Raw genomic sequence first — 25974 nt, forward strand, 5'->3', positions numbered from 1 at the left:
GATTATTCTAACATGTTAACTAGTGACCCGTGTGTTCAACTAGTGCTGAAAAAGACCGAACTAGTGTAACACACTCATGTTTGACATCAGGGATGTGGAATAAACGCTCAAATAGCTTGCCATAGCGGCATGACAAAGGCAGATATGATTGGGTGCAAAAAAAAAACACACCGATTTTAAAGTCATTGTATTGTCTCCCCGTTAGTTTCAGGATGGATTTTAAAGGGGGGGGGGGGTTGTTGTTTTTTTAAAATACTGTATGTCTCAATGATCTTCGACCATCATATTGATCTGATATGCTTTTATTATTTCAACTCTTGTGGGCCATGAGGTCCTCCGGCACAGGACTTTTAATTGTTCCCAGAGCTAGAGGCGCCATTCACCCGTTATGGCCCACGCCTCTGGAGCAGGTCATCAAAACCGCAGAGACTGATGATATTTTTAAAAGGAGGCTCAAGACATACCTATTTAATTTAGTTTTTAACAAATTATTATTATTATCATTTGCGGCACAGTGAACTGCTCGTAAGCATGCCACCCTCACACTGCAGCGGTGCAGGGTTCGATTCTGGCTCCAGCCTTCCTGTATGCAGTTTACAGTGCCTCGGTATCCTCCCACATTCCAAAAACATGCATGGAAGGTTAATGAAACGCTCCATGAAATAATAAAAGCATATCAGATCCCTAGGTGTGAGTGTGAGCATGAAAGGTTGTTCGTTTGTGTGCCCTGCAATTGACTGGCAACCAGTTCAAGGTGTACCCCGCCTACTGCTCAGAGACAGCGGGGATGGGCTCCAGCATGCTTGTAACCCTCGTGAGGATGGTCGGAACTACCTTTTCTTCTACTTGGGTCAGTGCGTAATGTGTAAGCTAGGCAGGACACCACGCTGCTCAATTAGGCAATCTGTCTCAGTTTGACTCTTGACAATCGCATTATGGTAGAGCATGTGGAGGAGTCATGTGAGTCTTTTTTGTTTGTTTGTTTTAGCTCCAAACAGCCAAGATGCTGCCATTTGTGATGTTTTTGGAAAAAAACGGTGAGGAGTTGTGGCAACACTACAAACCTTGTGAAACACCTCTGGCTGAATCACAACAAAGAATATGATGAGGGTTTGTTGCGGGCAGAAGAGGAGTACACAGTATCTTTCCTTTGGTGCTGCAGGCAGGGACTATCCAAGTATAAAGGGAGAAAATGTCAAGCTTCGAGTAGTGCTAAGCACTGTTACAGTTTAAAAAAAAAAAAAAAAAAAAACTTAGAAATATGAGCGTTTCCTTAAAGCTCATATTTTGTTAATTTTGGATCACCATAAAAACTGAATTCTTAAATATTATCACGACTTATTCTGTTAGATATTTTCAATTTGACCAAATGTTTTTTTTTGTTTAAAACAACAATAACCCAACAATAATGAACTTGACCTTATCTTAAATATTTTTTTGTTTCACATCACATTGTTGAACATTGTGAAATTGATTGAAATATACTGTAATTAAATGCTTTTGTCCTTATTTGAACCATATGCTTCACTGAGAGTCAACATTTAAATAAAGACTAAACTTCTATTTTGGGTTCATATTTTTATATCTGACTCCAGAGGCATTAAAGTGCCACACCAGTCATGAATCTCACCACATGTCACTGGGTTTGGGCCGTCTACAAGCAGCTGAACTGCATATCTTGATTGGATATTTGTGTCCACCTCTGGCGTTTTCTGCTCTTGTGCTTTGTTGTAATTGTGACACCTGTGTCATTTTTCTTCTTGGCCTGTGTATTTCTTTTATAATTATGTCCTCCTCGGGCATTTTCTGCCGACGTGATGTTTTGATTTGTTGTATTGAACCACCTGTGGATAATTTATCCTCAGCATGTGTCTTTTTGATCAATTTTTATATATTTTCCGACTTTTTTGACTAGTTTGTGGTTTTATTTTGTTATATTGAACCACGGGTGGTGCGTTCCACCCGATGTGGTGTTTTTGATTTAATAGTTGTTCACCTTTGATTTCCTCAGGTGTGGATTTTATTTTTGGCGGCGAGGGAGTGGGTATATTGAGCCAACTGTGGCAGTGGGGAGCACTTTGCCAGCATGTGCCAAAAGGTGGATAGCATTAACGCGAGCTTGTTCGTTTGAGCACAAGCCTTGAGTCCTTGACACAGACCAAGTGTACTGCAGATGATCTCGTCCGGCAGGAGGCAACCCCCTTTTGTGAGTACAGTAAACACCCTCACCGTGTATGTGACTGTGATTTCTTGCTGGCCTGGTGGCTTTCATGGTTCCACTGTGAGCATTTCTAATAATCATGCATATTTTAAGGAGACATTAAGTGACCTGTCAGTCAAATGAGGTGGCACCGGGACCTGATGTGTTAGCAATATTTTCCTTTGAATGACTCACTCTATTCTGCCTCTGATTGGCTCATTAGTTCTCATGTCAAAAGTGTTAACAAGAAGATTAACGTACTTGGCGTTTCATTCCACGAGCTTCAAGAGGCTAATGGGCTGCACCAGCAGGTCACAGGTGACTTTGTCATTAGTAAAATCTCAACCTACATATCGCTTGTATTTGACCTTAGACGTATTACAAAAATGGAAACAACATTTCAAAAGGCTCGTATAATATTGTAGGCACGATGTAGTCACATGAGGACACTCAGGGAAACTTTCCTGTACGGGAATTTGCAAACATAAACATGCCCAGATGCTCCCAAGATGTTTAGGAACGCAGGGTAGGGAAGAGTTCTCCTGACCTGTCACTGATCCATATCCTGCTCTGATTCTACTGGGAAAACAAGTTATGTCTTACATGTGCAGCCACCCTTGCATTATGAGGACAGAGGGATGCTGAGAAAACACAACATGAGGAGAAGACCAGTGGGAGAAAAATATCATCTTCACTAATAGCTTGATGCTTCCATTTTTCATGAAGCTGAAGAGAGAACCATGAGAGCAAACAGCGACATAATTGGGGTCAAAGAAGTGCAGGTTAGAGGTTTAATTCCTCCAGGTTATTCTCTTATCCCCGCCACTGCTTCTGTCAGATTGTTTTTTCCTGTCGGCAAAGCTGAGCCTCAATACAGCGAATCTCAACAAGTCTGGAATCTGTGTCACCAAAGAGAGCATGAGTCGAGTTTCATGAGAAAACGGATGTTTGTCTGCCATTCAGCACATCGACAGTTCAATTAAGTTGTGTAAGTGAAAAATGCTACCCTGGGCAGAATCCAGCAATTTCTCATATTCATATAGCCGTTCGGTGACTTTATGCTCTACATCACAGGTGTCAAAGTCAAGGCCCGGGGGCCACATCTGGCCCCCCACATGATTTTATGTGGCCCGCGAAAGCAAATCAAGCATGACAAATTCCATGATGCTTGCTGAAGTCTGAACCAAAATCTCAAATTGTCATATGTAATCCACAATAACAGTCATTATTCTTGCCTTCTGATTTTAAAACTAGTTATCCATCAATTTGTTGTGCGCTGTGTATGTAATATGTGGAGGTGATTAAACATTTATATGGTTTCCCAAAATTTATAATGGCCTTCCAAGGGAAACCATAACTACAATGTGGCCTGGGCCAAAAAAGAGTTTGACACCCCTGCTCTACATGGTTAACCTCAATCAAAAACTATAGGTTTCTATTTGAAACATGTGAACAATGGGTTTTCTCTGATAATGACCTTTAAATGAATGTGAAATTTATAATCATGGAGAGGAAAACATCACATTACCCAAACGCCATTCCTATGTTAGTCACAGTCGCTAGGAGGCAGACAATTTTGTGTTTGTGTGTGTGTGTGTGTGTGTGTGTGTGTGTGTGTCTGACGATCGTCATACAATGACCATTGTTTTTTTTGTTTTTTTTGGGGCGGGGGCTTTTTAGTCCATCATAATATGTCATAAAAGTCCACATGCAAACTGGTGTTGAAAATGTATACTCTGAGGTTAAAAATACACTCTTCGAAGAGCGTTCACAATGACAAGAAAAAAAAATTGGTGAAACCAAGATTGAGGAAAAAGTTGAAAAGCTTCAAATACAAAATTGCAATATTGCAAGACAAGTTATATCCTTTTAAGAAACAACATTCAATTAAAGCAGGGAAAGTTAAAAAGTGACACCCAATTATAGATGCCTTGAAAATTCCTTGCATTACTGCATTAAAAAAAAGTAGTACTTTCTGTTATGGCACTACTTTTGCAATTTATGCAAAATGCTGCCATCATTGTTTAAGGCAAATCAATCTAATTTATACGCAGTACCAACGGAGCACTTAACATATGGAGAAGTCCTTGAAGCCGGCACGAGCCAGCATTATGGTGATGGAGGCAAAGAAAAACTCCCTCTTTGAAAGAAACCTCATCGTGGAGTGTCCTTCTGCCTCCACTATATTGGCTCGAAATGAGAGACAGAGGGCCATACTAATGAGGAAAAATGCAATCGAAATTTGATGGATGCCCTGATGATTAGACATAATAATGGCCTAACATTTTTAACATAACTATGCTAATGGAATTACTTTTTGCTTTACAGTAAAGGTTTCGTAAATGTTCCAGAGTCAACATCGTTAAGACGTACGCTGCACTCTATGCTAAAGTGTATGAAGTTTTCATTTATTTCTTGAGGATTCACCAACAACTGGAGAACGGAGGAAGAAATTTATTCCGTTCTGATGCCAAGGCCAGGTTAGCTGTGGAATGCCTCCCCAATGGCATCATGTTTTGTGTGCGTGCGTGTGGTTATGTGTGTTTGTTGATTCGTGCTATCGGCAGAGACAATAATTGAATGAATGGATGCATGAGAGTGGGATCGGCAACCGACTCAGATCGCATGTTTGGTCATGATAGAGGTCAGGCAACCTATTGCCACCCTGGCCAAGTCATAAATCGAAGTGGACATGAGTTTTTGGAAATACCTGCCCAAGGCTGGATTTAACACTGTAAGTTACAAGTTACACAATTCTTATTCTTTGCTTTCAATTGGGCTATGCGCCATCACCATATAAACAGAAAAAAAACTGCACGGACTCGGATATCCTTAGAAAGGAATCATTCATTCATTCATCAACTTCCAAACCGCTTGATCGTCACTAAGGTCGCGGGGGGTGCTGGAGCCTATCCCAGCTGTCTCCGGGCAGTAGGCGGGGGACACTCTGAATCGGTTGCCAGCCAATCGCAGGGCACACAGAGACGAACAACCATCCACGCTCACACTCACACCTAGGGACAATTTAGAGCGTCCAATCAGCCTGCCACGCATGTTTTTGGAATGTGGGAGGAAACCGGAGCACCCGGAGAAAACCCACGCAGGCCCGGGGAGAACATGCAAACTCCACACAGGGAGGCCGGAGCTGGAATCGAACCCGGTACCTCCGCACCGTGAAGCTGACGTGCTAACCACTGGACTACCGGGCCGCCCCAGAAAGGAATCAGTCCTCTTGAAAAACATTCATGTGGCATCCAATTCAGCCTTTGACACAAATAGGTAAGTGAAACAGTCACATCCAAAGCAAAGCTTGTTTTTATTCATTCAATTTTATTTGGGTTTGACCGATCACATTGATTGGATTTAAGAGGTTTTTCCAATGCTGCCACTTTTGGAACTTTATCACATTTGAGCAAGTGGAGTAGCAGGGTCACAGTCAGGGTCAGCGTCGGAATCTGTACTCGGACCAAATTACTGACTCGAGGAATGTCAGGAATTTATATATACACACATGCACCTTGCCCACTGAGCTAAGGGTCTATCTTCAGCACAGATTGCTGTTTAATGAAAGGAACGGAAGGAAGCTTGTGTGCACAGGCCGACACAATGGCGAGGAGTGGAGAGGAAGCCGAGTTGGTGGAAGAAAAACTCACCCGGAAGGTCAATTTGACCATTCCTCAGGGAGATTTGTGTTCCAAACGTGTAGCTCACACCAAACAGTATTTGTATTTTCAAACATAATCCAAAGTAGAAAAAAGCTGTTGAATTTATGCGATTGCTGCCTTAAATTCTGAACTACAGCGGAATCACATCATTGAACTCCCAAAAGTCAAACTTGTCAGAAACTAATCGCAAAAGAATTGAATTTCTACTGCTTCTAAACCTTATAAAGCATTAACTAATCCGAATAGTTTATATAAAGGTTTATATAAATGAATAGACAAACACATTGTAGAGGAATCAAGCGTGTGGGAACAACCAATGAAAATCTCAACCACAAATGATCGTCAGCTGGTATAAAGCTGTGATTCCCCACAGCTCTGAACAGGACAAGTGTGTGGAAAAAAGAATATGCGTTTTAAACTTTGCATTACTGATACTCAAGTGGTTCCTCTTCCTGCATTTCATATGTCAGCAGGACTGCAAATCCGGGAAATGGCGGGGTTGCAGCAGAAAAGGAAGCCAGGGTAAAAAGTGTGCCAAACAAATCTTGACAGCAAGTCAACATGGTCACCACCGATATGAGAATGCATAAATGGTTATTCAATTTTTCTTTTTTTTAATACTTGAATGATAATGAATTTAAACATATTTATGAGTATTTTGAGAGATGTTTGTTCTTCTAGCGGGTATATTTAGAACAGTTAACTTATTTTGACACTTACAGTACATGGCAGTTAAGAATGTTAGACTGTTACTTCAAACATTGAGCATTAATTAATAATAATTTGATAAAGATGATGGGGAGAGATTGACAGTGGAATGTGACCTTATTTCAGATTTGAAAAATACTTTGAAATCTAAACATTCTAGGTTCTAGTGGATTGGCTCAAATGCGAGATAGATTATTTAGTTGCAATGGTGCAAGGCTGACATCGCCCATTGTCATTATATCCTTAATTAATTTTGGTCTGTCAAGGAGTCATTTGTCACATACAGTTTCCATAAAATGCGTCCTTAAATCAGTGGCACTGTAGGCCCCAAAAATAGGCATAACTTTGTCAGAATATCAGGATATTAAAAGCCAGGAGGTAAGGGAGTGCTGTAAAATAAATGATTCACAAGACCAATGCCTCCTCTTACGAGCAAGATATAACGACAAATGAACTCCATGTTTGAGAGATGATTGGTTTATTAACATGTTGTGATTGAATCGAGGATCTCATCGATCATCGCTAAGGCAACAAGTTGGTGTTCTTTGGCTGGTTGAAACTAGTAAGAATATTTATCCTATGCAGTGTGAAAACAACTTGCACGGACGATGATCAATCCTAACTATCTTAATAATAATAAAGAGTTACAAAAAAAGACTGACGTCGAAGGCTGTTGTGTGACGCTGTCGTGGGTCGGGAAATAACCCTACCTGTGTCAACAGAGATTAGATAATGTCTCGGGGTCACCTCACTCTCCTTTCTGCCAAATATGAACTTGTGTTATTAGTGTTATTATCAATGCAGTTTATCATCATAACATCAGTGTTGCAGGCAGCACACAGTGCAGTTTCATCTACCGTACACACAACACAAAAATTCTGAACAAAATAGACCTTGCAATACCTCGGAAATTCGGAGGCTGACCTCAACCGGTGTGTTTCTCATTTTCTTTCGGCTGTCCCTGTAACTAGGGAAGGCAGCCACAGGTCGGTTCGTGGTCTTCTGCAAGTTCCGTAGTCTCTCTCCAGGTTACTCCATACAATAGGTTTAATTAAGGAGTAAGTTGACAAAAATAAGAGACAAATGGCATCACAGAGTGAACTGATTGGACTCAAGGACACTTACACCCCACAGGTTTATTAAGCATTCATTGAAGATTTTGGAAAATTGTGATAGTTTTATCACAGTGAACAGCAGCAACAATTGACTTGTAACAGTTAAGAACATTAAAATGCTACCCAAAGGTGTAATGTTAAGTATGGATCCCACAAACGTAGACAAGGATAAGATTATGGTACAAAAAGGTTTATTAACAAAACGCAAGACCGACAAAGTACACATTTTGACGCTGGTCCAAGACAAAAACCAAGACAAAATGAGAAGAACAAAAAGCGCTTGCTGAAGGTAAGAACACACAAATGGAAACAGCTTGTCTTGTCCTCAGGACAAGAGGACCAAAATACGTGAGATACCAACAGAGTATAAATTGCCGACTCCATTGGTTCGGGCATGATCAACTAGGAGGGCGAGTTGATCAGGGATGTTCTCCTTCCTGCTCTTTTGCCAGCCTGGCGCAAGCGGCGTGGTGGACAAGTCAAGACCTGGGCCACCACGATGAAAGAAGACGTCGCGTACCTTTCCGGCGCCCAGGTGGTGGGTCTGAGACGGTGCAACCAGGACTGGCTGAGGCTGTCGGTTGACCTGGCACAGGATCGCCGCGCTTGGGCCGCCATGATCAGGGATGTCGTGCGTGCCAAGGAAGAAGCCGGTTCAACCCGCCCAGGGTGAAGGCCGTTGCAAACAACAACAACAGAGTATAAACTTACAAATATAGAACACTACTTACACAAATCAATACAAGACAAGGCAAGAGAAATACAGAGCGAAATATGGAACGTCAAGAAAACTGCAACTTGAAAAAGAGCTGGAGCAAGGTGAATTATCCAACACCGAACGGTCAGTGTTCGGTGTCTACGTTAAGTCGTCGGTGATCATGATGAGTGAATGATAAGAGACAGGTGCGCAGCTGGAACAAATCAGTGCACCTCTGCCACCTACTGGAGATTAACAGAACGGAAACATGACACAAGGAATTGCCTAAAATCTCAAGTAGGGAGTTTGGTGGGAAACCTTAGAGGTTGCAAAATTCGATTGTTAACCTTGTTGTTTGTGAGAAGACAAATATATTCGGTAAAAACGAGCCACTAAATCGAACCAAATCAGTTGAAATGTCATATGAATGTAATGTTAACAGAAAATGACTTAAATGGTCATGTTTTGCTTTGTTTACTTGAGATCCTGGATTCGCTATTTTAAGACTAATATAACCAAAATGGTACCTCAATACAGACTGGAAAAGATGAGTCTTTCAAAGTGATTTCAAAGTTGTCTCTTACCCAAGAGGAAGGGTATGTTGATTAGACCCTCCTCCAAATTTTCTCTCTCCCCCATTTGGCACACAGCTTTCAAGTAAACACGATCATTTACTGGCACAGAAATGGACGACCAATCAGTGAAATGACTCCCGTTATGAAACGGTGACCTCTCATAATGCAATTGTGCTCCCTGCCGTGGACAGAACATGGAAATAGTTCTATCAAACATACTGCCGTCTCCTTGGAGATACGCTGGCTACAACTGTGCAGCTCTCTTGGCCCCACGGCTCCAAGCTTTCACGGACGCATTTTGCATTACAATGAGGCAGAGAAACAAAAGCGACCATTCGGTGCCGTTCCAGCAATGTAAGAAAACAGTTTGAGGAAGCAACACCTTGCAGATGCCGCTCGTTACGACCAACAATGACTGCGCGCAGCAGAAAGGTTGAGTAGTGAGCACTGATCTTTAGCTTCTATTGTACTGATGTTTGGTTTGGCGGCGCTTTGTGGATGTCAACAGTGTGCTGCGGGGACACAGTAAGCCTTTGCTCATCATCATTAACATAGGTTTCTGCTAAGAGTAGTTGAGGCAGAAATGTGTAGTTTGAACTGGAAGGTTGCTAGATGTCCTTTGAAATAAAAGTCACTCCAATGGACTTTATGCATTTTCAGCAGCTGTTTTGTTAAAGAGCCTTGATGAGGTTATTAAAACAGAGCAGATGTAATCCTTCAATTTGTCATTGATGTAAGATGGAATATTTGAATCAAGAATTGGTTTTGCATTTCACATCTTTTTTTTAATTATATGATACATTTGTTTTTAAATAGTGAATCTATTGATTCATTTCTCTCAAAGATTTTCTTCATGCCCTATATTTTTAAAAAGAAATCCCTGAAAGCTTAAAATGGTGAAAGCTTGAAAGGCGCTTATAAATAAAATGTATTATTATTATTATGTAAATGAGGAATTCATCAAAGCAATTTTCCAAACAGGTTGTATCAAGATGTTAAACTCCAAACCAGGTTGGAAATGCTCTGTCCTCCAACAATGAGAACATCGATGTGTCAACCCCTGCAATGAACACACTCCCAAACACAGTGTGTACTGTACTTTTGATTTGACCATGTAAGAAATACATCAAATCCTTGAAAAAAAAAAGCAACGAGTACTTGTGGAAATCCCAATATTCATAATGTGTGACACATCAGCAGCTGTTGCAACACCACGCAAAACACTCGGCTGTTCGGGCAGGGATTTTAATTGTATTTGCGTACGCTCAGCACAAGTAACAAACCAGAATCCAAAGTAGCTGTCCAGTCTTCCATGTAGCTAGAGCACTATTTGTGGTGTAGTCCTTTTCTTTGAGCACAGCGCTGGAGTGGGGGACTTTTTTCAACTTGTTACTGTTTGTTGACCATTTGTGGTCTGACCTTGACTTCTGTTGCCCAGCTTTTTCAAAAGGGGATAAAGGGTATGCTTGTTTGCTCCATGATTTTTCCATACCGGCAGTCACTAAAAATGTCTTTGGGTGAAATAAAGGACACACAGTTGCTGGGATTGTTTGAACTCTGAACTTTTTACCCCACAACTCATTCACTGCCAGGTGTTTTCAAAACAGAGTTGCCCATATCCCGAGCCGTTGTGGAACAAATTGATTGATCTTTCCAGACCCACAGAATGCTTCGGTCTGTGGCCATGTAAGCACCTCACCTTCCCAAAGAAAGACTTTCTTCTTTTGTCAGAACAAAGTTTGTTTCTAGCATTTTTTGTTTTTTGGTAATCAGCAGTAGGATGGTTACACCAAAAACAATGATTCTGACCAAGCAGAAAAAAGGAGCTTTAAAAATAAAAACCAAAACATGTCAAGCAGAGCAGTGACTTTAAAGCTAATATATACTGTATATTTTTTGTGATGTTGAATATGGATTGAAAACAAAATCTGTACTTTCTAAAATCCAAGCCACATTCTACAGCGACATGCGAGTCATTGATCTTCAAACATGAGTTTCACCAAAAAGTTGGGCGAGACCTTGTTTCACATCGGCCTATCAATTGAAAAACATACTTGATGAATATATATGTATATTTTAAAGAGGACAAGTAAAAATAAACAACTGAGATAATGCATTGGGAAATTTCATAATAGCTCTCCATGTTAACACAAAACCAAAGCAAAAAAATATTCTGCTAGGACAGTGGAACTTTATTTGGGGTGAAACATGGGAGTTGTGTGCTTACACCCGTTAACATGAGTTTAAATGTGATTGGTTAATTCTGAACACCGCCACATCCTGACTTATAAAAGAGTAAATACACATTTGTGCAACCACACTATCTCAGTTGTTTATTTTTACTCCCCCACCCCCCCTCCCTACACTGTCATTTGTTTTTCAAATGAATTGTACAGGTTGGAGGTCACAGTACTAGTGGGAAAGATTTTGAAATGGTTTATCATGCTCTCAATTATATTTACAGTACATGGATGTAACGACTTTCTGTATTCACTTTATGAAAAATACTGTCGACTGTATACCTCCATTTTCCTTAACTTTTGTTAGCTCTTCAACCTTGGCACAGATCTGCGCTCCACTAAGTTTTTTTTTAAAATGGTTTAAATTAGTGAAAGGGCAAAAGTGAGGAGACACCATACAGTGTATTCTATTACCTCAGCAGATCACCTGAAAAGGGCTGAAAGAGTTGTAGGTGGACAAATGTGAAAGTGAACAATGAAGTATATCAATGGAAAGGAATGATGACACAGTCTAAGAGCTGACTGTCTTGCTTTTCCGCATATTCATTGTGATGACATTGATTAAAACAGGGAGAAAATAGCGGCTCTACTCCCACATGGGCTGCTAATATCCATTATGAGTGTGAGTGTGTTTTCCACAAAGGGTGGCGAGAAAGAAAGATGTGTCATTGTGTCTGGAGCCTGCCACAGGGCCTAAATGGCCAATTAATACCACATCCCAAAATCTATTTGTTTACAATTCATTTTGAGAAGCCTTTCTCTATTGACCTCGTAGTTAAAACTTCAACAATATATCTAAAAAATAAAGGAGGAGGGAGAGATAAAAAACCCCTCTCCAAAAAAAAATTAAAAATCACCCCCACTGTCTTCACACCTGACAAAACAAGCGCTGCTCAAGTCACCAGAAACAAAACAAGGTGGGTGTAAAATCATGTGGGATGAGAACAAGGCAGCTGCCAACATGAAGAAGACGAGGGAGCGCAGCTGCAGACGCACCGGCAGAATGCCTGCTGCACATCACTTACTCAGTTGGTATTGTATTGACATTTCATTACAGACTGGGGGCCCTACTTTGTGCCGAGTGCAAGTCTAACACGTATTGGGCAGCAATGCATAGACTGGTCATCCTGCATGAAAAATATGACAAATATTACAAAAGAAATTACAAAGCAATATAAGAGCTTCTACTTCTATCACTGTAACCTGGTGCAAATATGATCAAACAAATTCAAAAATTCGAACAACCGAACCTCGCCCTGGAACACAAATTACCATCTCAATCTTTACATGACTCAGCTACGCTGAAAAAAAAACCCATTTCCACATGATTGAATTGTGTTAAACTCACACATATAATTTGTTTATTTATATATAAAAAATATATAAAATATAAAAACGGAAAATATTCAAATTAAGTAAATCCAAAGGATTCTTATTTTTTTCAGTGTAGGCCAGGTGTACTGAGAAAAAGATCTGTTGACTTTTGTCTTTGAACTACACACCCCTTCCTCTGCCTCTGGCCCTTCTGTCTGGGTCTTTTTGTGGCAGGATGGTCACAGCATTTTGTTTTTGAAGCCATTGCCTCACTAATCTGCTTCTGGAGCATGAGCGTGCGCTCCTCTTCATACGTGATACGACAAGGTCTTTGCCCATCTCCTTGAATAGCTAGCGTACATTGTTCACACCACCAATGCAGTACATCTAATTATAGCGTTGTTTGATGGAGTCGGTGTAGGCAATGAGGGTGGCAACATCCAGCATATTGTGCCAGAGAAGCACGGGCCACCTTCACATTCTCTTCTTGGCATGAGTATTTGCCACCCATCTGCTCCACTGTATGTGCACTCCCCCTTTTGTTTTGATGAATCACTTCAGATTTTTGTCATTCTCTGTTCCATTTCTTGCAAAACAGGTGTTAAAGGATGCTTTTTAAAAAATTCGATTTTTATAGATTTAAATGTGTTAAAATAACATCAGCCTATTCCTATAAATGTTTTGTTGTATGGGTTCTCTTCTATTTTGAATCAGACATTTGTTCTGGTTCATTTTTGTGTTCACATCACATGTTTTCATCACCAGAACATACAGTCAGTTGCCCAGTAAATAAAAAAACATCAAACGTTTTTTTCCGCAGTTCAAGTCCCGCACTAGAACATTGTCCATCCATCCATCAATTTTCTGATCCGCTTTATCCTCACAAGGGTCGCGGGGGTGCTGGAGCCGATCCCAGCCGTCTTCAGGCAGAAGGCGGGGGACACCCTGAGCTGGTTACCAGCCAATTGCAGGTCACACAGAGACGAACAACCATCCGCGCTCACATTCACACGTACGGACAATTTAGAGTGTTCAATCAGCCTTCCATGCATGTTTTTTGAAATGTGGGAGGAAGCCGGAGTACCCGGAGAAAACCCACCTAGGCCTGGGGAGCACATGCAAACTCCACACAGGAAGGCCGGGGCCGGGCTCGAACCCAGATCGACGCTCTCACCACTGGACCACCGGTCCCCCCGATAGAGCATTGTGACATATTAAACTCTGCATTCATAGATGGCACATAAGTAAATGGCGGCATATTATCATTTATGTGCAGGCATTTGGCCAACTCTTCTGCATCATGCTGAGTGTTCTGGCTTGGTGTGTGTGTCCTTTTACATGCACTAAGTGCCACTCACAACTTGTCTGCAAAAAGTTAGCTAAAATCATGTCAAAGTCCGGCGAAGTAGTTAGGAATCTGGTCGAATGTTATTTGGGTGAATTTGATCAACAGACAGAATTGGAGTTCCATGGACATGTGTGAGGATGTCATTGTATTTTATTCATAAATATGACAACAGCGGGCATTAAACAATTTGAATGATTTGGAAATGAATTCATATGAGTTGATCATCTCAGTTAGGGTGGGGGGCGGGGGGGGGTGAATGTGGCCCTGCCCATCAGGTGTTGTAATTTGCATACTCTACATATCCTGAGGTATCCTGACTTCACACAATATAATCAGGGTAATGACTGAAGACAGCATCTAGCAAGCTGCTTCTACATGGTAGCAGTTTCTTTGTGGTTTTATGACCAAAACATGCCTTCTGTAGTTACTTTCCGTGACCTTGCGCTGTTCAGACAAATGAGACACGTAGACAAGCAGGAAAATAAACGGTCAGCTGGTGTCCTGATGTTACATTGTTATCTCTGCTGCTTAAAGGCTAATTGCTATTGAAAGACAGATGGCCAACTCGAAATGCCCCATATCGTGGACAGATACATGACAGTGTAGGAAAACATTACTATTTGATGATGTGCATAATGTGCCAGAGCTTATCAATATTTAGATGGATATCTTTGATATGCGGTTATGTAAGATATTTAAATTAAATGCAGGCAAAGGTTCAGGGCACCTTACAGGAAATACAAACGCAAATATAGATTCAAATGTAAAGAAATGTCCAATTGAAATTACGACAACGAAACCAAATAAGAGCTGCTATTGTTCCTGCTTTCTATTAAAATGTTTGCTTTTTACCCCTTTTTATAATAGATTTCAAACCCTAATTGTTCATTGCGTTACTGATCAAATTGTTTCAACTTTACCTCACTATTAAAGAACACATTATTATTATTGTTGTTGTGACTAATACTCCAATATTCCCACATGCCGTATTAAACTGCATTTCTTCCTATTACTTCCTGTTTATTGCTTCTTTCATTTATTGGCGGATTCTGTTTATTTCAACTGGCAAACCAATGTTCGAAGGGGGACTCCGATGTGCCTCGAGTCGCGTACATTCCCACCATGTCTGAAGGAGTAAGTTTGCTCACAGTTGATAGGTCTGTCTCGCTCGGGCCCGATCCCAAATGGGCCGAGGCCCGGTACCGGTCCGCGGACCAGTGGTTGGAGACCCCTGATTTAGATGATGATCTGGAAATCAATAACTGGTGGAGCAGCAGAGGCTCCTCTGGGATGCAGAACAGAGATGCATTTTGGAAAGACAAACTGATAAGAGGCGGCCCGGTAGTCCAGTGGTTAGCACGTCGGCTTCACAGTGCAGAGGTACCGGGTTCAATTCCAGCTCCGGCCTCCCTGTGTGGAGTTTGCATGTTCTCCCCGGGCCTGCGTGGGTTTTCTCCGGGTGCTCCGGTTTCCTCCCACATTCCAAAAAACATGCATGACAGGCTGATTGGACGCTCTAAATTGTCCCTAGGTGTGAGTGTGGGCGTGAATGGTTGTTCGTCTCTGTGTGCCCTGCGATTGGCTGGCAACTGATTCAGGGTGTCCCCGCCTACTGCCCGAAGACGGCTGGGATAGGCTCCAGCACCCCCCGCGACCCTAGTGAGGATCAAGCGGTTCGGAAAATGGATGGATGGATGGAAACTGATAAGATGGATGATAGATGTGTTGTTTGTGGCTATTGGAGGTTCTGACAGACTTGTCATCAGCGGATCACATCACAGACGGAGCAAGTGGAACTCAGGCGTTAAGTGTTTCCTGCATTGTCTTAAAAAAAAAGAAACACCATGGGCAGCTTTATTAAGCGGTCAAATGACTGATTGCTAGCCTTTGCCACAACACAAGATAAAGGGAAATGTTGGTCACCAATTAAAAGTAGAGTTAATAATTGCCATGTGTAATATGAAAGATATGGAGTTGTGGTGTGAGTCATGTCAGTGGTGGCTCATTTCTGCACGAAATGTTTTGGAGATATGCTTGTTTGTTTGCTCCCAAGTGAAAAGTCGATGAAAATTTGTGTTATCCCTTGTGAGTGTGCTCTTGACAACTATTTCTTTGTTCAAATAGTCTTCTGGACAGAGGATTCTTACATACTTTGGAGTCAGCCAGTCCTCCATTAGGCGCCTTCAGCTGGTCCAGAATGCCGCTGCTCGCCTCTTGACTGGTACTCGTAAGAGGGAGCACATAACTCCTACTCTGGCATCCCTTCACTGGCTCCCCATTCATTTTAGAGTTATTTTCAAGATCCTCTTATTTGTTTTCAAATCTCTGAATAATCTCGCGCCACCTTACCTCTCTGAGCTCATCCGCCCCTACACACCTGCCCGGCGCCTCAGGTCTGCGGACCAGACCTTATTAGAAGTACCAAGAACTAAACTGAGGCTCAGAGGGGATCGAGCCTTTTCGGTTGCTGGTCCCTCTCTCTGGAATGACCTCCCACTGAACATTCGGCAAGCCTCCTCGCTGCCCATCTTCAAAACCCTCCTCAAAACTCACTTGTATTCTTTGGCATTCGACTCAGCATGACTTCGATTTGTTCTTGGTTTTACTGTTTGGTGCTTTCTACCGCCTTTATTACCGATTTGTCTTACTGTTTATTGTGCATGTTAAATTGCTCCATGTACAGCACTTTGTATGCAGCGATGGCTGTTTGAAAGTGCTCTATAAATACTGTTGACTTGACTTGACATACAATTCAGAAGTCATCTAAAATTTATGATAAATATATACCCCTGAAGTCGCACAAAACATTGGTTTTCAAACCACAGACCTCTACATACACGTTTTGCTTTTTCTTGGACTTACTGTGATGTTTTTCTCATTTGACACTTGATTAAGGAATGATCAGTGCAACACTGTACAATATGCAATTTTCCCCCTCATATCCATCAACCAGAATACCGGAATAGATTGCCTTTGACCCTCTCGTTTCCACTTATATGGTAAACTTTCACCAAGCTTGCCTTTAGTCAGAAATGTTTGCAGCTATTGATCAATGTGAGCGACAGTCCCGTCCCTTCTCACATGGGAAGCAGTTTCTAGTCTGCATGCGCGATGAGGACAAAGACAGATAGAAGCTTTTTTAATGACCGCTTGCATACCAGACTGTGCATGAACATGTTTAAATTACCCATAGGCCAAGTGGTCAAGTGTCCGCGCCCCGCTTTTTAAAGTACGCAAAGAAATCCCCAGTGCCTGAGTGCGCATTAAGAGTCTCTACACGTTGAACTTCAGTTAAATCCATTTGCGCTCTCAAGTCATTCCCTCAAGTAAATTACTAATTCATAGATCCAAGGTCAGGCTGCGCTCTCCCTGGGCAGAGCGTAATCTTCCAAGTCAAGCTTGGAATGGTATTCCTATGGGATCTGAGCTTTGTCCTTGCAATGCTTGTTAGGCACAATTTCGAGAGAAGGGAAATGTTTCCGAATGAACCAGAACATCACCCATCGCAGCCTTGTCAAGTTGTCCACAACACTGTTTGATAGCATGAGCAAAGATGCTTAACACGCTGAAGAATTTCCGCAGTTGGAAGCCGGATGCTATTCCAGTATTGTTTTCTCCTCAGGGAGGTCAGGCCACTATATCCTTTGGGGGTTGTTTTTATCATCAGAGCAACTCGTAGGGAGGTTGAAAAACGTTGTGAAATATGTACTGTTTAATAGTACCTCCTGGTGAGGAAGCCATAACATAAAAAGCAGAGAACTTACAAAGCAACGAGTATCGGAAAGTGTCAGTCAGATCGGCAAAGGCACGGACGGCTGAGATTATGATCAAGGGGGCCAAGAGTTGCCAGACTTCAGTAATAGAGGCAGAGCAGGAAAAGCTAAACAACAAGTTGCACTTAATTTCTTACACTACTCATTCAAGTGAAGCAGAGCAGCCAAGGCAACCAAGTTGAGACCTTGAGACTTTTAAACATGATTTCAAAACCATTTTAGAGTTTGAATAGGGTCGTGCTCAGACCAAAATTTGGCTGGGGAATAGTCGTCACTTGCCCAAAAAAATAATTGGCAACAATTGTGCCTTCATGTGCTGAAAAGTCATCTTAGACTGGCCGTCATATGCTGAAACGTATCAGGCGTGGGGAGGCGAGGAGGAGTGGTGACTCAGACTAGCCCGGAAATACACTGATCGTTTGTGAAAATGAACATATTTACCCGAAATTCCTGATGGTCACCCGCCCCTACTATGAAGGATTTAAGAATTACTGCAGTACTTAGTTAAAGCAGACATAGTATGGAAAATAGAATGATCTAATTACATGTATAAAATTAGTTTTGTGTCTGGAATGGCTGCCTACCCATCAAGTGTCAATCAATTATGAAAGCAAATCAGGAGTTATTTGCTTACTTCTGAAAGTGGGAAGATCCACAAGAGCATATCACATAAATTTGGGAACTGTTCTCAATTGTGTATGCGTGTTGGGGGTCGGGGGGCATTATACTGTATTGTATATGTCAGGGGTGTCGAAGCAAGGTAGGGCCAGTTTGATTTACTTTAACTTATTAATCACACTAAAAACAATCAATAGGATGCTTACACATTGTTTATATAATGTTATTTCGAAAAACTACTATATGAAGACTTTCTGCCGAAGGTGATAAAACAAATACTGCATGATTTTTTGAGGTTTTGTGTCCTCTGAGAATAGATCCATACTTCCGCTGAGCAGCAGCTGAATGCCATCTCCACATCCAAATCAAGAGCAATCTTTAGTCAGCTGATCATATTTCAGCGTCTTTCATGTGATATGCTCACTAATCAGAACTTGACACTAATCAGAAAGTGAAGGAAAGCAGTTTTGTTTGTGAAATTGTATTATCTTTATTCTCCTATGTTAGGTGCAAATTTGCTAATCTAGAAAAGCTTTATTAATAGTGGTACTTTTAGTCCCCATCACGCACATCTCCCCACTTTTCAACAGCCATACATCTAAATACCTTTTTTTAAATTGTATTGCGGGTCATGACGAATGTTCCTTTTACTGTATGCCGCGGGCCAGAAAAAAAAAGGTGGGCGAACCGTAAATGGCCCCGGGCAGTAGTTTGGAGACCAATGGTATATGTCCTCTGACACCTTATAGACTGAGACCGCCTTCTTGCCAAATGGAAAACACACAAACCGCTTTGCGGTTTTGCTCATAAAATAAATAAATGAATAATTATTATTTCGACTTAAACTGTCTCTATTTTTATCGAGAGGATGTGCCATGAACAGGCATAAACAAGATCAGTACTTGAGATGAAGACTCTCAAGTTCTCCCACCCCAAATTCATCCAAGCTTACATTTATAGACTTTGCATTGAGCACGGGTCATAGTTGTGATAGAACATCAACCACATGTTGAAAGCCGACACTGATCCAAAAATGCATCGATAAGATGAAGAATTTCAATTCAGAGGAAACTAAGGGGCCTCAATACTTTGTTTACAAAGCGCATCCTTTGTGCATTCCTTGTTCCAAGACTAGAAAAAGGAATCACACCTAAACTCATAAATGTAGCGTGAACAAATGAAAACTCTCTTCACATCTCACAGGAAAGTCAAATTAGATTTGTTTACACAGCTTTAATGACTTTGGTGGGCCTAGACTTATTTTGTCATCATCTACCAAAATACTTCATGTCCTCCATCTTTCTTGTTGGACTATCTCATGGTTCACTACAATTCTCATGATGAAAATATCTCCATTCTCTAAGAGACTTGGCAAGAGAAAGTCTGTTTGGCCTTATTTGGGACTTATTTACAAACTTCCATGCAAAGTTTATTTTGACTCATGTACTTTGTCCCATTTGGAATCTCCTCCACAAAGATTCAGAGATGATTATTTTATACTTTTAATACTCATGTACGTTTTGAACCAGGATGCTTCTCTACCTTAAAATAAGCTACAAATCAATAGTATCTGATCCTCTGGAGCACATTTGGAGAATATGCGTGTTCCATTGCCAGTTATCAATGTCCCACTGTGAGAACCCACTTCATATCTATCTTCGCTGGAGGCCCGGGTATTGAGATTTATCACAGGAGCAGAAACACGGGAGCCTAAAAATGAAGCAACTATCTTTGGGAAGGTAACGCGGCTGTTGTCGGGTCATGTGACGAGGACCTTTCAGTTGAGAGTCATCCCAATCACAGCAGTCTACCTTTCCGCCCCACAATATCTAACAATTGGTGCTTTGGGGGAATCATATTTGTAACACCTAACAAACGGTTCTGAAAATTAAATAAAAAATAATTCTGGATTATTAATCAGCCTAAAACTGCAGGCTTTCAAGAATTCATTGGTCCCTGACTGTGATGATGTTTGATACCAGCAATTTTGTTCCTGATTGACTGTAAATAATACCTTGGTATTGGTGTCTTTTATCTTTTTTTTTAAGCCAATCTTGTCTTCCAAGTTCACCTCTTTCATTTCCATTTGCTCTGTATAATTTAAGTGACACCTAGTCTATATAATCCACTTTCAATTATGAACTTTTTAGAAAACCTTGTCTGAATAAATCTATGCTATTTTAATTATGAGAGATCATCTTGCGGATAATAAATAATTTATATAGCTGTTTGCTGAAGCATGCATTCAGTTTCTTTTCATCTCCAACAGCAAGAGTGCCGAACACCACTTAAAGTGCCACATTATCTCCCCTTGCACCTGGATAGTGCTTACCTGCAACACAAAAGGAACAACACTGTGCTCTTCTGTTCTGTCTGTGACTCTTCTTCATCACAAATGCCTCGTATTCTGTGCTGTGGGTTCACCTAAGGTGTTTCATGAGGTTTGTTGTGTTGCGACAATATCTGACCGTTTTTCCATAAACATCACAAACAGCATCTTAGCTGTTTGAAACTGAAATAGCGCAACCCATTATTGCTCTTTATACTCATAATGCATTTGTACAGAGTCACACTTAGACTGACTGTGCAGGGTGTCGTACTGCTTCGCTTATGCATTTTACACTTACCCAAGCGGCCAAGTGGAAAAGAAATAGTCATTCCCACCAACCATGCATCATTTTCTTACTTTCCACTGTGTTGCCGTTAATGACTTCCTGTAGTTTAGGGTTTGAACGATTTAAGTGTCAATATTTTGATTTGAGAATCAATTTTAGAGCATAAAGGTCTAGTATTGGAGCTATCAATCTTTCAGTATGTTTGCATTTTCATCCATCCATCTGTACTATTAGGGTGGTTGATGAGCTGGAACCTATCTCAGGTGACTTTGGGCAAATTAGTATTCATAAATTTACAGACAATAACTGTGTGCTAATTACAACTTCATCTGTCATTGGACAACAAGCGTCATGATACTGCACTGTGTTGTTCTACTGTCAGTGTCATACTGTAGTACTTTCTAGAATACGTCAAACGGTCACGGCTCTTTGAAGCATCCCTAATGGCGAGTGACATTTGTAGTCATTTGTTTTTATTTTGGTCCATGAAAGTATCTCTTTGCTTGAAAAGGCAAGAAATTGGTGACAACCACACACACACACACACACACACACACACACATATATATATATATATATATATATATATACAATATATAAAAAATATATACATAAAAAAAATATATATATATTTTCTGATCCGCTTGGGCAGTAGGCGGGTTCCACCCTGAACTGGTCGCCAGCCAATCACATGGCACACATAGGCAAAACAACTATTCACACTATTAGTCACACCCAAAGACAATTTAGAAAGTTCCATTAACCTGTCACGCATGTGTTTGGAATGTGGGAGGAAACCGGAGTACCCGGAGAAAACCCACGCAGGCACGGGGAGAACTGGCAAACTCCACACAGGAAGACCGGAGCTCAGGACTGTTGATAATCCCATTTGCGTGTCAGTATAAGAATTAACAGTATTTTTAAGGGGTGAGCAAAGACCGTTTTCAGCTCCATGATCTTCAGACTGAGTTGAGTTAAATGACACAGGATGTTCCAGCTCCTTGGAATTTGTTGGACACTGTTGCCGGGCCAATGACCTCTCACTTGAACAAACACCAACCAAACCACAGCTGGGGGGTTTTTTTTGTGTTTTTTCTGTTTTGTTTTGTTTTTTTTGGGCGTAGGGGGGTGAAGGCAACTAATATTTTTAAGTAAAAGCAAAATGAAACATACAGTTTATACTGAACACTTTGCCCTCACTGTTATCCAAGAGTTTGGATGCAACAACTGGAACGTTGTTATCAGAGAACTGACTGGAATGATCCAAAGTATAATCACGGAAAACTTGCAAGCACTGCTTGATATGTTTTGGCAGGTCAAGGCGAAAAAGATTAAAACAAGAATGACTATCGACGAGGCTGTGTACATTTGAATATAAAGAAGGAACTCATCAATAAAACAGGTCAATTTTTACAGACTGCGCAAGCGGGTCAACCTTCACTTATTTAAGCTTTGGCTTACGTGATCTCCCTATATTTGGGTCTGAATTGTTTTTAGGCAACAAAGACAATCGGCTGGTATTTCTTTGCCCAGACAAATGTGTCAAAAATGTGCTTGTGTAGTTGTGATACAGTGAAAGAAATACTCCATCAAAACAGACGTATAAAAAGAACAAACATTTTCTGAGGAAAAAAAATAGGGTTCAAGATCACGTAGCACAGAACTATTGGAAAACTTCTCTTTACTTGAGTCTGCTAGTTTCTCACAAATTGGTGGCGTTTACGCCACTGCAAGTAATAAGTACTGTATTCAGACGCAACAACTCAAGCCTTTTTCTTAATAAGCATTTTTATGAGCAAGTTAATATCAATTTGTATGAATGTTAAAGCATTATATGACAAACACTGCACACCTTTCCTGCAACTTCGATGTCTCTCTGGCTGCATGAGATTATATTTTGGCGACATTTCGAAGAAGTTAGGGTCCTGACTTACTTCTCCATGTTTCATGAATGGATTTTCAAGTTATTACATCACAAACATTACTTTTTAAGTGTGATTTTTGTGAAATGTTCATTTTTTTCACGAGAGACATTTTGGTAACATAATTTTACATGAATAAAAAATGGAATATTGGAAGTGATCCCTTGTATGCGTCCAACAGCCAGTCCACATTTTTACTACTTGGTCTGTATGTACAGTCATTAAATTAGTCTGCCTCAGCATTTTGAAAGAATATTTTACATACATTTCATACACAGAGCCCTTTTCTGAAAGAACCTTGTGGGAATATAAATCAAGTGTTTAAAAAGCTGCCCCAGGGCCATGCTTTAGAAAATGAATTTAGATGAATCTGTTCATTACAAAAAAAAAACTAGGTCAAGCAATGCAAATCCCAAATATGAAAGCTGAAGCAGCAAATTTACTAAAACATGAAATTTGAGTCACTACTAAAACTTATCACGACGACTGTGGGGTTTTTTTCACTGCGGTTTTCAAACACTCCAGTGCGCGAGCCAAAGCGCTCTCAGCCATGACTAAACCACCAGTGCTCCCATGCACTGTTTCCAGAGTTTGATAGAAAAGAATTATATCTAGTTCTGAAAACACAGGCCCATGCTTCAATTGATACATGATGCATGGACTGTACATTTCATTCAAGGTGTCCCCTGTTAATCTTCTTGAAGGTCTAAGGCAAAGTCATGGAGCAGATGAAAGTACACTCCAACTGCACATAGCTGCTGATTGCTCCAGTATTTTTTTATGTCCCGTGAAATCAACGAATGAACAACTCAAGGAACAAAGGAAGCTAAAACACTATAATTGATCTCAACAGGTGTGAAGTTTGGTGTGGAAAATTTTAGAAAATGCTAGAGTTGTTATCGTTTGCCTTTTCTGAGTGCATTTGCCTGTGCTCAAATATATTTGGACAACTTATTTGCCAAAGCTTAATTGGCGAGGTTCGTTGACTTGCTACTTTAACTTGTTACTAGTTCTTCATTTGGCTTACCTAAATAATAAAGCCCTCATCAGTATTTTTTACCAAGCCCTTTTTTTACTGACTATTTCTAAAACCCACACCTCCGCCTGTTTTTCACTGTGCCTCAACTGCAGGAGAACACATTTTATGACATACAATGGGTTACCGAAGACACACACACACTCACAACTTGGATCCTGAAGTCACAAGTGTCACTGCCCTCGCAAATCCTCGGAAACAATCAACTAATGCTCCGCTGAGGAGTCTACTCAGCAGCATTGTTTTGAGGCCATTGGACTCAAGCCAGAGGCCGCCCGCAGCCACAAAATTCACCTCCACCGTTCCACCCTGGCTCATCAACTAACTACACTCTCACACGGCTACTTTGTCAAAACAAGCTGCTCCAACATATTGATTGTGCAGGAGTGATTATCTGAGGTAAGGTCAGCCAAAAGCCACATAAGAGCTTTATCAAATGTAAGTGATGTCTCATGACCATTATTGGCTCCAAACCCCTTTTGGCCAACATAAATACTGGTAATGAAAGAACTGGACTTGCAGTTCTGTCAGGGGAGAAGGCACCATATTGCCAGTTAAACTGTTTCCATTCGGTCATGTAATGTAACCACTTGACATGTTACACTCATATTAAACCAGTTATTCCCAACCTGGGTGCTGTGGTGCACTAGTGTACAGTGACAGATCCTCAGGGACACCACAGGAAATGAAAACATTTCGCTTACGTTGTCTGAAAATGATGAGTTATGAATCGAAGTACATCTTTGCTCTTTTCAAATGGAAATGGCATTTAGTTCAACGCATAACAATTAAATACTCTTCCATTCTACGGCACAAGGTACAGTAAATTTGCACATCCACCTGTTGCCACAACAGTCATAGATCTATAATTGATATCATGATCATTTTTTTTCTGACATTTTTGGATTATTTCCAACCAAATGAGTTTTTTGAATCTGAGCACATGACACAAGAACGGCTATTGCACAGAGTATCCACAAAGTCTGGGTACATAGGGAATGTCACATTTACCAAACCTTTCTCCCCTTTATTTTTTTTTCTGGGGTATTCGAAAAGAGATTGCACTCGAATGAAGATTACAGATTTAAACCACATGAGAGAACGCATAACCAGGCAATGTGCTAAAATCGACAGCAATGCAGTTCACCTGAACTTTGCAAAGTACATCAACTATGCCTTGAAAATTATGGGATTCATGTTGAAAATATGCTTTATCAACACTACAAATAAAAGTGTTTTGTTTTTAAGAAGTATGTGTGTTTTACAATGTACCCAGACTTTATGGACACCCTGTAATATGTACACTCCACCATAAACCCACTCATCCAGGTGGGCTGCTATCTATTTGTGTGCAAGCAGGCTCTGTTACCAGCTGGCATTCAGACAGATATTCTAGGGAGAAAAACCAAAAAAACATACTGCATACGGTATAAATAGCAGTGATGCAATCACTTTCTCCTGTAAGGGTTAACCATAGAAAATGTGTATGAAGATATGCTTTTGCAGCCATTTATCATAAAAATGCATTCTCTCACCAAATTCGCTGTATTCGTTGCATTGACCATATGGTTGTAAGGTCAAAGAGATACTATTACCTCTCACCTTTAACTTTTCACAGCAAGTAAGGCACGTATCCACGGAGAATGAAGCCAAAAAGGGTCACTGAAGAGGATCTGGAAAGGACTCAAGCAAATGTTTACTTTATATCATGGGGAGCCACTTAGAGCTAAAATAAAACTTCACTTACTCAAGTTGGAGGGACAGTCCCTTAAATGTGAGGGGTTCAAATAATATACTTTCTCATATTCCAAGAAAAAAAACATGAGAATAGTATGTTGCTTGATCAAGTTTATTAATGTTACATGGATTAAACAAAAATGACAAACTACTGTGGAAAAGGTCATACCCTGACAACTTCGATATCTCAATGTACACATGAGTTTCCTTCACTGAGAAATGCATTGTATTATTTAAACTTGACTTATATTCATCCATCCGTTTTCTGATCCGCTTATCCTCACAAGGGTCGCGGGGTGTGCTGTAGCCTATGCCAGCCGTCTTCGGGCAGCCAGCTGAACCGGTTGCCAGCAAATCGCAGGGCACACATAGACGAACAACCATCCACGCTCACACTTCGGGACAATTTAG

This window comes from Hippocampus guttulatus, chromosome 2 (assembly GCF_054856545.1).
Source record: "Hippocampus guttulatus isolate MCC_2025c chromosome 2, RoL_Hgut_1.0, whole genome shotgun sequence".
Taxonomy (NCBI): Eukaryota; Metazoa; Chordata; class Actinopteri; order Syngnathiformes; family Syngnathidae; genus Hippocampus; species Hippocampus guttulatus.